The 10458-nt window shown below is 43.0% G+C and overlaps 1 pseudogene; it reads left to right on the forward strand.

Annotated features, from left to right (window-relative positions):
* Nucleotides 1-4252: 4252 nt before the first annotated feature.
* Nucleotides 4253-6941, forward strand: LOC103245813 (uncharacterized; annotated as a pseudogene).
* Nucleotides 6942-10458: the final 3517 nt, after the last annotated feature.

The raw sequence follows: 10458 nt of genomic DNA on the forward strand, positions 1-10458 counted from the left end.
CTCTAAGTAATTGAAGAATTTTCATCAATGATGGGGCTGAGAATTATCAAATCCAACTTCAGGAGTTTATTAAATCAGATTCAGGATGACATAATGGAAAGTACTTTCACACTTTAGAGTAAGAGAGACTGTAGTGGAATGTCAGCTGTAGTGCTTACTTTGGCCTTTATCAACTTGTCTGACCTCACTCAGCTTTCATTTCTTTAGCTATAAGATGATGATAATAACTCATAAGGTTCTGTGATCACTAATTAATCTAGTTTTTAATGAAGCATCTAATACACGGATGATCACACAATAAATGTTCAATTACCATTTCCAAAATAAACTCTACTCTGCTACGGCATTTCATTCTTTTACTATACAAACGGATTTAATTTGCCACCATTTTACTTAGAATTGTTGCATCTATCTTTATAATTGTGCGCCAAATGCAAACACATTGTATTTTCTCTGTGTTTGGATCACCTAGAAGATAACTATGCCTTAAAATATGGAAGGGATACATTTAAGTTATATTTTAATGACATATACATGCAGAAAATTGCATGAAAGAATACATTCATAAATCCATCTGGACCCACAGTACTTGAGATCTTACTCCAATTTCTGCTCAATGTAAATGGTCATCATGTATTGTATACTAGTGACGGGCCAGCACTGTGCTACGCATTTCACGTGCATCATTTAATATGATTGTCACAAAAACACCATGCGAGGGAAATAACTCTCCCCCTTCTTTAGATGAGGGAAATGAGGCTGAAAGCAGTGAGTATCCTGCCTAAGGTCACAGAGTAAATGACAGAACAAGGTAAGGCTGAATCCAAAATAAATCCTACCATATACTAAGCGGATTTGGTGGGTTTCCTCCTAGGATCTTTTCCTCAATAAAGGTATCTCAGTTGATCTAATTCTCTGTTAATTTCTGGTAACTCATATTTGCTCTCCATGTACTTCTAACAAAATTTCAAATATATAGAATTAAGTTGTTTTTGATATTTTCTTAGAATACATCATCTGCCCAGTATCTGTTTGACTCCTTTTAGTTCTGTCCTAATTTTAAGTATTTATGCTAGCTTTCTCTTTTTCTCATTTATAATTGCCAGAAGTTGATTTACTCCACTGTCATTTTCAAAATCCAGCTCTTGGGTTTACTTATCATTTTTATTTTTTGCTTTATAATTTATTGCTGATTTTATCTTTATTATTTCCTCCCTTCTAATATATCTGAGTTATCTTTGAACTTCTTTATTTTAATAATTCATCCCTTTTATTCTCTCATTTAAATTGGACATACTAAAACTTATAGATGAAAGACTTCAAGATGCCTGATGAGAAGAATTTCATTGCTTTCCTCGTCCACTTAGGGGAACCAAAATAGTGTATACAGAGTCACACTTTGAATACATTATCCAAGACAGGACACTGGAATTCAAGGGAGAAGTGACAGAAAACACCAAAACTGAGGAAGGAGAAGAAAACAAGGCAGCGCACTTGGCCAGGATTGGCTGGGAGCTGGGAGTGACTTCCCAATGTGGGGAAGAGTGAGTGAGAGACTTCCAGCAACGCACAACCCCACCATCGAATCATGCAATCCTGGTCACGTAAGAGCCCCTCGACACTCCCAATCTCTGAAACTAACACAAGAAGCTGCTGGGAGACGACTGGATAGAATTACTCCAGGTGGGAGCTCACATTGAGTCCCTCACTCTTCTGAGACCTAAGAAGCTATAGCAAGGCATCATTTTCAAACTTAGCTTCTGCACACTGTCCTGGGGCCCAGCAGCACTGGGACCGAGGTGTTTGGGAAAAGGGGGTCTCAGCCCGAGTTGAGAAGTGAGCAATGTGCAGACTGCAGCTGCCAGTGCCAGGAAGCAAGTACTGCTGGGACTTGAGACTGGGACACAAGTGAAGTATGACTTGCTGCTGGGACTTGGTCATGATCTGGGCAGGGACTCCTGTAGCCAGGGCTGGAGTGCAAGCTAGGCACACGTTAACACTGCCAGGGATGTGGGGTGAGCCCCATCAGAATTAGGATGAAGCAGGGATATGCGTTCTCCGCCTGCTGGCCCAGACTGTGGCCACTGAAGCTGGCCCCATCTTCTCCAGTGGGATATCCTCAATGCAACTGCTACTTCCCTCACTGGATCACTCCACCTGGAGCCTAAGGATTGCCATGCCCTCGCTCACAGTGGCTGGTGTCCTCCCTCACCATTGGGAAGCACAGGCCCATCCAACCTGACTATGCCATTCTCCCCCTCGACATACAGGACACAGCCCAGGCGATTGCCCAACCTAATCTACCACCTCGGACACTTGACCACTCCTTCCATGGGCCTGAAATTGAGACTAAACTCCTAGCCACCACTACCTTAGCTGGCACTTAGCTGCAAGCATAACACGCGGGTCTGAAGACTGCTCAACCTAGCCATTTACAAGCACTGCCAACATCAATATGCACACCACTTGGGCCCCAGAAAATTGCTCCAGTACTGCTATTGTCATCACCCATGCCAGACCAGCTTCCCAGGGGCCCAGGAACTCACTCACCCACCTGACACACTGCTGCCACTACTGACATTCAAGTAAGCCACCTGGAGGTCCAAGAATCAGCCCACCCGTAACTGCCAACACAGGTGCCAGTGTACACTATCATGGGACACAAAGACAGGCAAACTCAGCTCACTGCTGCCATAACTGGGGCCTGAAGACTGACCCAACTGCCATCTCAGTCTCCATCACAACTTTACCACAACCTTCACTAATAACCACAACCTAACCCACTGAGAAAATCACAGATTCCACTAACACTGTCTACAGACAAAGAAATCACACAGAGACTACATTACTGCATGCACTCAGAAACAAAGTAATGTGTCCTACCCACTCAACACCATAGATAGAGCTTCAGGAAAAAGTTCTCCCTACAAAAGTGAATCAAAAATAGAAAAAAAAAAAGTGACTGTTACACCAGATGTGCAGATATCGATTGTAAGGACACAGAAAACATAAAAATGAAGGGAAATATGACACCTCCATAGGAGCACAATAATTATCCAGCAATAGATCTTAATCAAAAAGAAATTTAAAATTCCATATAGAGAATTCAAAATATTGATTTTAAAGAAGCTCAATGTGATACAAGAAAAATCTGAAAAACAATTCTAGGAAATAAGAAAAGCAATTCAAAATAAAAATAAGAAATTTACCAAAGAGACAGATACTTTTTAAAATAACTAAATATAAATTCTAGAACTAAAGAATTTATTGAAGCAAATACAAAATACATTTGAACGCTCCAACAAAAGACTAGATCAGGCAGAAGAAATAATCTCAGAACTCGAAGATAGGCCTTTTAAGATAACCCAGTCAGACAAAAATAAAGGGAAAAAAAGAGTAAAAACAATAAGCAAAACCTTCATGACATTTGAGACAACACGAAGTTATTAAATATTTTAATTGTCAGTATCCCCAAAGGTGAAGAGAGAAAGAAAGAATTGGAAAACCTATTTAATTAAATAACAGACAAAAACTTCCCAAGTGTAGCAAGATATTTAAACATTTAGATACAAGAGGCTCAATCTCCCAGCAATCCCCAGGAAAATACAACACAAAAGGTCTTCTCCATGGCGTATTATAGTCAGACTGTCTAAAGTCAAAGAAAAAGAATGAATCCTAAAAACAAGAGTAAAGCATTTCATCACCTACAAAGGAAACTTCAACGCACTAACAGCAGATTTCTCAGCAGAAATCGTACAGACCAGAAGATAATAAGATGATATATGCAAAGTGCTAAAAGAAAAAAAAAAAACCTGTCAAACCAGAATACTACATTCGGCAAAATTATCCTCCATAAATGGAGAAATAAAGTTTTTCTCAGATAACCAAATGCTGAGGGAATTCATTAGCACTAGACTGGTCCTACAAGAAATGCTCAAGAGAGTCCTAAAAATGGAAATGAAAAAACAACATTTACCATCATGAAAATACATGAAAGTATAAAATTCACTGGAAAAGCTATTACACAGTGGAGAAAGAAAAAAATGGTACCACTACAGAAACCCATCAAACAATAAAAGAAAAAGAAAAGAACGAACAATATATAAACCAACCAGAAAGCAATTAACAATATGACAGGAAAAAAGCCTGACATATCAATGACTTTGAATGTAAACGGATTAAATTCTCCACTTAAAAGATAAGAGAGGCAGCGCCTCCCTCCCCGTTCTGGCCTCGCGCACCTGCTCCAGCCATGAAGAGCTTCCGCAGCGCCGACGCGTTGCTGGGCCCCTCGTTCCCGCCGCTGCAAGGTGGTGGCAGCCTCCACTACGTGCTAGCCCAAAAGGGCGCCGCAGGCGGGACAGGACGCGCTCGGCCCGGTCGGCTTCCACTTCTGGCCGCGGACGTCCGTGAGCTCCATGTCTGCCTCGCCCAGCCGCTTCCTCGAACATCGACTCGCTGGACACGCTGAGCAACCGGCCAGAGGGATGCGTGGTGGTGGCGGCCACTGCGAGCAGTGAGGAGGCGCAGCTGTAGGCGCTGAAGGACCACTTTGCAGGCTACATCCACAAGGAGCGGCAGCTGGAGGCACACGACCGCAGCCTGGAGGGCGACGCGGCGGCCCTGCAGCAGCAGGAGGCGGGCCGCGCCGCCATGGGCGAGTTCCACGAGCAGGAGGTCCACAAGACGCGCGGTGCGGTGCGGTGCGGTGTTGCGCCTGGAGCGGAAGCACCTGCTCGAGGACATCTCGCACGTGTGCCAGCGCCTCGACAACGAGGTCTGGCAACGCGACAAGGCCGAGGCGGCGGCCCGCGCGCTCACGCGCTTCGTGCTGGAGGCTAAGGCGGTGCGCGTGGAACTGCAGAAGAAGGCGCAGGCGCTACAGGAGGAGTGCGGCTCCCTGCTCCGTCACTACCACCTGGAGGAGGTGGGCGAGCGGCTCTGCCAGATCCAGGGCTGCAGCGCCGCGCAGGCGCAGGGGCAGGCTGAGGCGCGCAACGCCCTCAAGTGCGACGTGACGTCGGAGCTGCGTGAGATGGGCGTGGCGTGCAGGTTGAAGGCCAAAAGGTGCCGAGCGTGCTGTAGTCTGAGGAGTGGTTCCGAGTGAGACTGGACTGCCTGTCAGAGGCAACAACAGTGAACACAGAAGCCATGCGGTCAGCGCAGGAGGAGATAACTGAGTACCTGTGTCAGCTGCAGGCCAGGACCACAGAGCTGGAAGCACTGAAAAGCACCAAGGACTCACTGGAGAGGCAGCACTCTGAGCTGGAGGACCGTCATCAGGCCAACATTGCCTCCTACCAGGAAACCATTCAGCAACTGGATGCCGAGCTGAGGAACACCAAGTGGGAAGTGACAGCCCAGCTACGAGAATACCAGGACCTGCTCAATGTCATGATGGCTTTGGATACAGAGATAGCCACTTACAGAAAACTCCTGGAAGGCGAAGAGTGTCGGACTGGCTTTGGCCCAATTCCTTTCTCGCTTCCAGAAGGACTCCCCAAAATTCCCTCCGTGTCCACTCACATAAAGGTCAAAAGCGAAGAGAAGATCAAAGTGGTAGAGAAGTCGAAGAAAGACACTGTGATTGTGGAGGAACAGACGGAGGAGACCCAAGTGACTGAGGAAGTGACTGAAGAAGAGGAGAAAGAGACCAGAGAGGAGGAGGGCAAGGAGAAAGAAGAGGGTGAGGAGTAGGGGGTTGAAGCGGGAGGAGAAGAAGCAAAGTCTCTCCCAGCTGAAGACACCGCATCCCCAGAGAAGGAAGCCAAGTCCCCCGTGAAGGAAGACGCAAAGTCACCGGCTGAGGCCAAGTCCCCAGAGAAAGAGGAAGCAAAATCCCCAGCCGAGGTCAAGTCCGCAGCAAAGGAAGAGGCAAAATCACCAGCTGAGGCCAAGTCTCCGGAGAAGGCCAAGTCCCCAGTGAAGGAAGAAGCAAAGTCACTGGCTGAGACCAAGTTCCCAGTGAAAGAAGCAGCAAAGTCTGCAGCTGAGGTCAAGTCCCCTGAAAAGGCCAAGTCCGCAGTAAAGGAGGAAGCAGAGTCCCCTGAGAAGGAAGAGGCAAAATCTCCAGCTGAAGTCAAGTCTCCAGAGAAGGCCAAGTCTCTAGTGAAGGAGGAAGCAAAATCCCCAGAAAAGACCAAGACTCTTGACGTGAAGTCTCCAGAAGCCAAGAGTCCTGCAAAGGAGGAAGCAAGATCCCCTGCAGACAAATCCCCCAAAAAGGCCAAAAGCTCTGTCGAGGAGGTCAGGTCCCCAGAGAAGATGAAGTCGCCCCTAAAGGAGGATGCCAAGGTCCCTGAGAAGGAGTTCCCAAAGAAGGAAGAGGTGAAGTCCCCAGTGAAGGAGGAAAAGAAGCCCCAAGAGGTGAAAGGCAAATATCCCCCAAAGAAGGCAGAGGAAGAGAAAGCCCCCGCCATGCCAAAAACGGAGGAGGAGGAGGACAGCAAGAAAGAGGAGGCACCCAAGAAGGAAGCCCCAAAGCCCAAGGTGGAGAAGAAGGAACCTGCCATCGAAAAGCCCAAAGAATCCAAAGTTGAAGCCAAGAAGGAAGAGGCTGAAGATAAGAAAAAAGCAGCCACCCCAGAGAAGGAGGCTCCTGCCAATGTGGAGGTGAAGGAAGATGCTAAACCCAAAGAGAAGACAGATGGCCAAGAAGGAACCAGATGATGCCAAAGCCAAGGGACCCACCAAACCAGCAGAGAAGGAGGAGGCAGCGGCAGCACCAGAGAAAAAAGACACCTAGGAGGAGAAGGCCACTGAGGCCAAGAAGCCTGAGGAGAAACCCAAGACAGAGGCCAAAACCAAGGAGGATGACAAGACCCTCTCAAGGGACCCAAGCAAAGCTAAGGCGGAAAAGGCTGAAAAATCCTCCAGCACAGACCAAAGAGAGCAGGCCTCCAGAGAAAGCCACAGAAGACAAGGCCGCCAAGGGGAAGTAAGGCAGGGAGAAAGGAACGTTCCGAGCAGCCAAAGAAACTCAGAAGGGGCCCAGAGCTCAAGGATCGGAGTAATGCAATTTTCACTTTTTCTTTCTTTATGTAAAAAGAAACTGCTTAGATGAGGGGGCCTCCTTCTTCAAACAGGAATTTCTGTTATCAATATGTTAGCAAGATTGGGAATTCCAGCCCCCTGGCCCAACACCCTCCCCAGGTGATGGACTATTGTGTTATGAAAGCTTATGTAGCTGAATGTGATACATGCTGAATGCCACACATAAACACTTGACTATAAAAACTGCCCCCCTTCTTTCCAAATAAGTACCTTTATTGCCTCTATGTACAACTGACAGATGACCACAATAATGAATAAGCAGTTACAGACACATTATGCTTGACATGCCTTAATTATTTCCACATGCCTTCTGTTTTCCAAAGGAGTGGTCAAGCCCTTGCCCAGAGCTCTCTATTCTGGAAGAGCTGTCTAGGTGGGGCTGGGCACTGGACACTGAATTATGCTGGTGCACACTTTCCACTGGAGTCCAATTTCAACTGCTTCTGTGCAATAAAACCAAGTGCTTATAAAATGAAAACAGTAAAAGAAGAGAATAGCTGAATAGAGTCTTTTAAAAACGTGAACTATTTGCTTCTTACAAGAAACTCAAATTACTAGTAAAGAAACATAGACTGGAAGTAAAAAAGATGGAAAAAGATATTATATGCAGATGGAAACCAAAAATGAGCAGCATAGTTGTACTTCTATCACATAAAACAAACTTTAACTCAAAAACAGTAAAACACACACACACACACACGAAGAACATTATTACATAAAAAGATCAACCCAGCAGGAGGATATAACAATTATAAATATATATGCACTCAATACTAAAGCATCCAGATTCATAAAGCAAATATTACTAGGTCCAAAAAGAGAGAGCGATGCAATGCGGTAGTGCTGGGGAACTTCAGCATTCCACTCTCAGCACTGAACAGATCATCTAGACATAAAATCAACAAAGAACATTGGATTTAAACTAGACTTTAGACCAAATGGACCTAACATTTACAGATCATTCTATACACCCACAGAATATGTATTTTTTCATCAGCACATAGAATATTCACCAGGATAGCCCATATGTTAAGCTACAAAGTAAGTCGCAACAAATTCTTTTAAAAAATCAAAATTATATTAAGTATCTTCTTAGACTGCGGTAGAATAAGACAAGAAATCAATACCAGGAGGAACTCTGGAAACTATATGAATACATTTAAAAATTGTTCCTGAATGACTATTACATCAACAAAGAAATTAAGATGAAAATCAAAAAGTTTCTTGAAACAAAATGGGAATACAACATACCAAAATCTGTGGGATATAGCAAAAGCAGTGCTAAAAGGGAAGTTTATATCAACAAATGCCTACATCAAAATGTGGAAATATTATGAATTAACAATCTAACAATGTACCTAAAGAATCTAAAAAAGGAAAAAACAACAAAACCCCAAATTAGCAGAAAAATAGTAAGGATTAGAATGAAGAAAATGAAATAGAGACTAAAAAAATACAAAAGTCAATAAAAGAAAAAAGTCAATTATTTGAAAAGATAAAGTCAATAAACCACTAGCTAGACTAAACAAGAAAAGAGAAGACTTAAGTCAACACAATCAGAAATGAAAAAGGAGACATTACAACTGATGCTACAGAAAAACAAAAGACTATTATGAACAACTATATGCTAACAAACTGAAAAACCTAGAAGAAATGGATAAATTCCTGGAAACAGACAACCAACCAAGATTGAATCAGGAAGAAATAGAAAACTTAAATTGGCCAAAAATGAGTAGTGAGTTTGAATCAGTAATAAAAACTCTCCCAACAGAGAAAAGCTCAGGACCAGATGCATTCACAGCTGAATTCTACAAAACTTAAAAAGATAAGCTAATACCAATCCTTCTGAAATTATTCCCAAAAATCTAAGAGGAGGGAATTCTCCCTGATTCATTCTACAAGGCCAGTATTACCCTCATAGTAAAACCAGATAAGGACACACATGTAAAAGAGAAAACTATAGGCCAATATCCCTAATGCACAGAGATGCAAAAATCCTCAACAAAACATTAGCCAACCAAATCCAACAGCATTCGAAAACATAATTCTAATAACAAAACAACATGGTTTTGGTATAAAACTGGACACATAAACCAATGGGACAGGATAGAGAATCCGGAAATAAAGCCACATATTAACAGCCAACTGATGTTTGGAACTTTTCATTGACACTTTCTAAAATTATAATAATTTTAATTTTATTTCATTCTTATCAGAGAATTTATCCAGAACCATTTCTAATATCCTGATCATCAATTTTCTTTATAAACTAGTATAGGTTAATTGTGATAAATGTTCCATGTTTTATTGCACAAAAACGATGAAAATTTTCTGGCCATTTTCAGAACCCAAAATTTAATCCAAATCTATTAAATCAAAGTCAATATTACTAATCATCCATATTTTTTTAACCAAAGGCTACATGATGGTTTCTTGGTTTTTTGTTTTCTTTTGGGTTTTTTTAGGGTTTTATTGGTTGGTTGGTTTGTTGCCTCAACATCTGAAGGTTGCAATGTATGCCCATCGATAGTAATTCTGGGTCAGTGGAAATGGGATTACTCGCCCCCTCCCTCTGAATATCCGAATACGTGTGTATGTGAGTTTTTTACAAAATGACTTCTCAGACTCTGATGTGATCTTTGGGGCATCTTTTACCAACTTAGTTGAGAATCACTGAGATAAATGGAAATTAGCATCATAGCATTCATGTGAATTTTATTTTTGGCATAAAATGACTTCTATCTTAATAATTGTATTTACCTTGTACTATACTTTTTTTACTGATGTTAATATTGTCATTCCTAGTCTCAGTTTTTAGTTTTACATTTTTTCACTCCCTCTTTTAGCTGAAGCTTTGACAAATAGCTATAATTAGCTTTGGTGCATTCTAAACCAAATCTAAGACAGATATTCTTTTAATGCAGGAATTTAATCCATTTACTGTCATGTTGAGCCTTCACATATTTAACTGATATATTTAATTTATATCAGTCAAATCAACTTTTGACTCAGGCAGCTTTTTGTTGTAAAAGGTGTCTTCTAAGTTGTATAGAGCGGTCCTTCACCTGCTCTTTTTTGCCCTCATGCCCATCCCTGGCCTTTCCTTTGCTTATTTGGTATCACAGTAGGGCTGACCCATACAGGCTGCATTTTCCAGGTTCCCTCATCTGCTCCCTTCAGGATAGGTTTGGTCAGCGATAGAGACTGGCAGAAGATTGCACTGTGGAAAGCAAGAAGGGTATTTCCCTCTCTTCCTTGCCTTGACTTCATCTCTTCTGTGACTCCAACTTGGGCTGAACAAGGCTCCCTCTTGTTCCAGTTTCTACTTGGTGATCCCTGACCCTGGGCTTAGTGACGCTGCTTCCATCTTTTGTCCCCATAGCCAGAACTTCCATTCTCTGTCCA

Source organism: Chlorocebus sabaeus, chromosome 2 (genome assembly GCF_047675955.1).
Source record: "Chlorocebus sabaeus isolate Y175 chromosome 2, mChlSab1.0.hap1, whole genome shotgun sequence".
Lineage (NCBI taxonomy): Eukaryota > Metazoa > Chordata > Mammalia > Primates > Cercopithecidae > Chlorocebus > Chlorocebus sabaeus.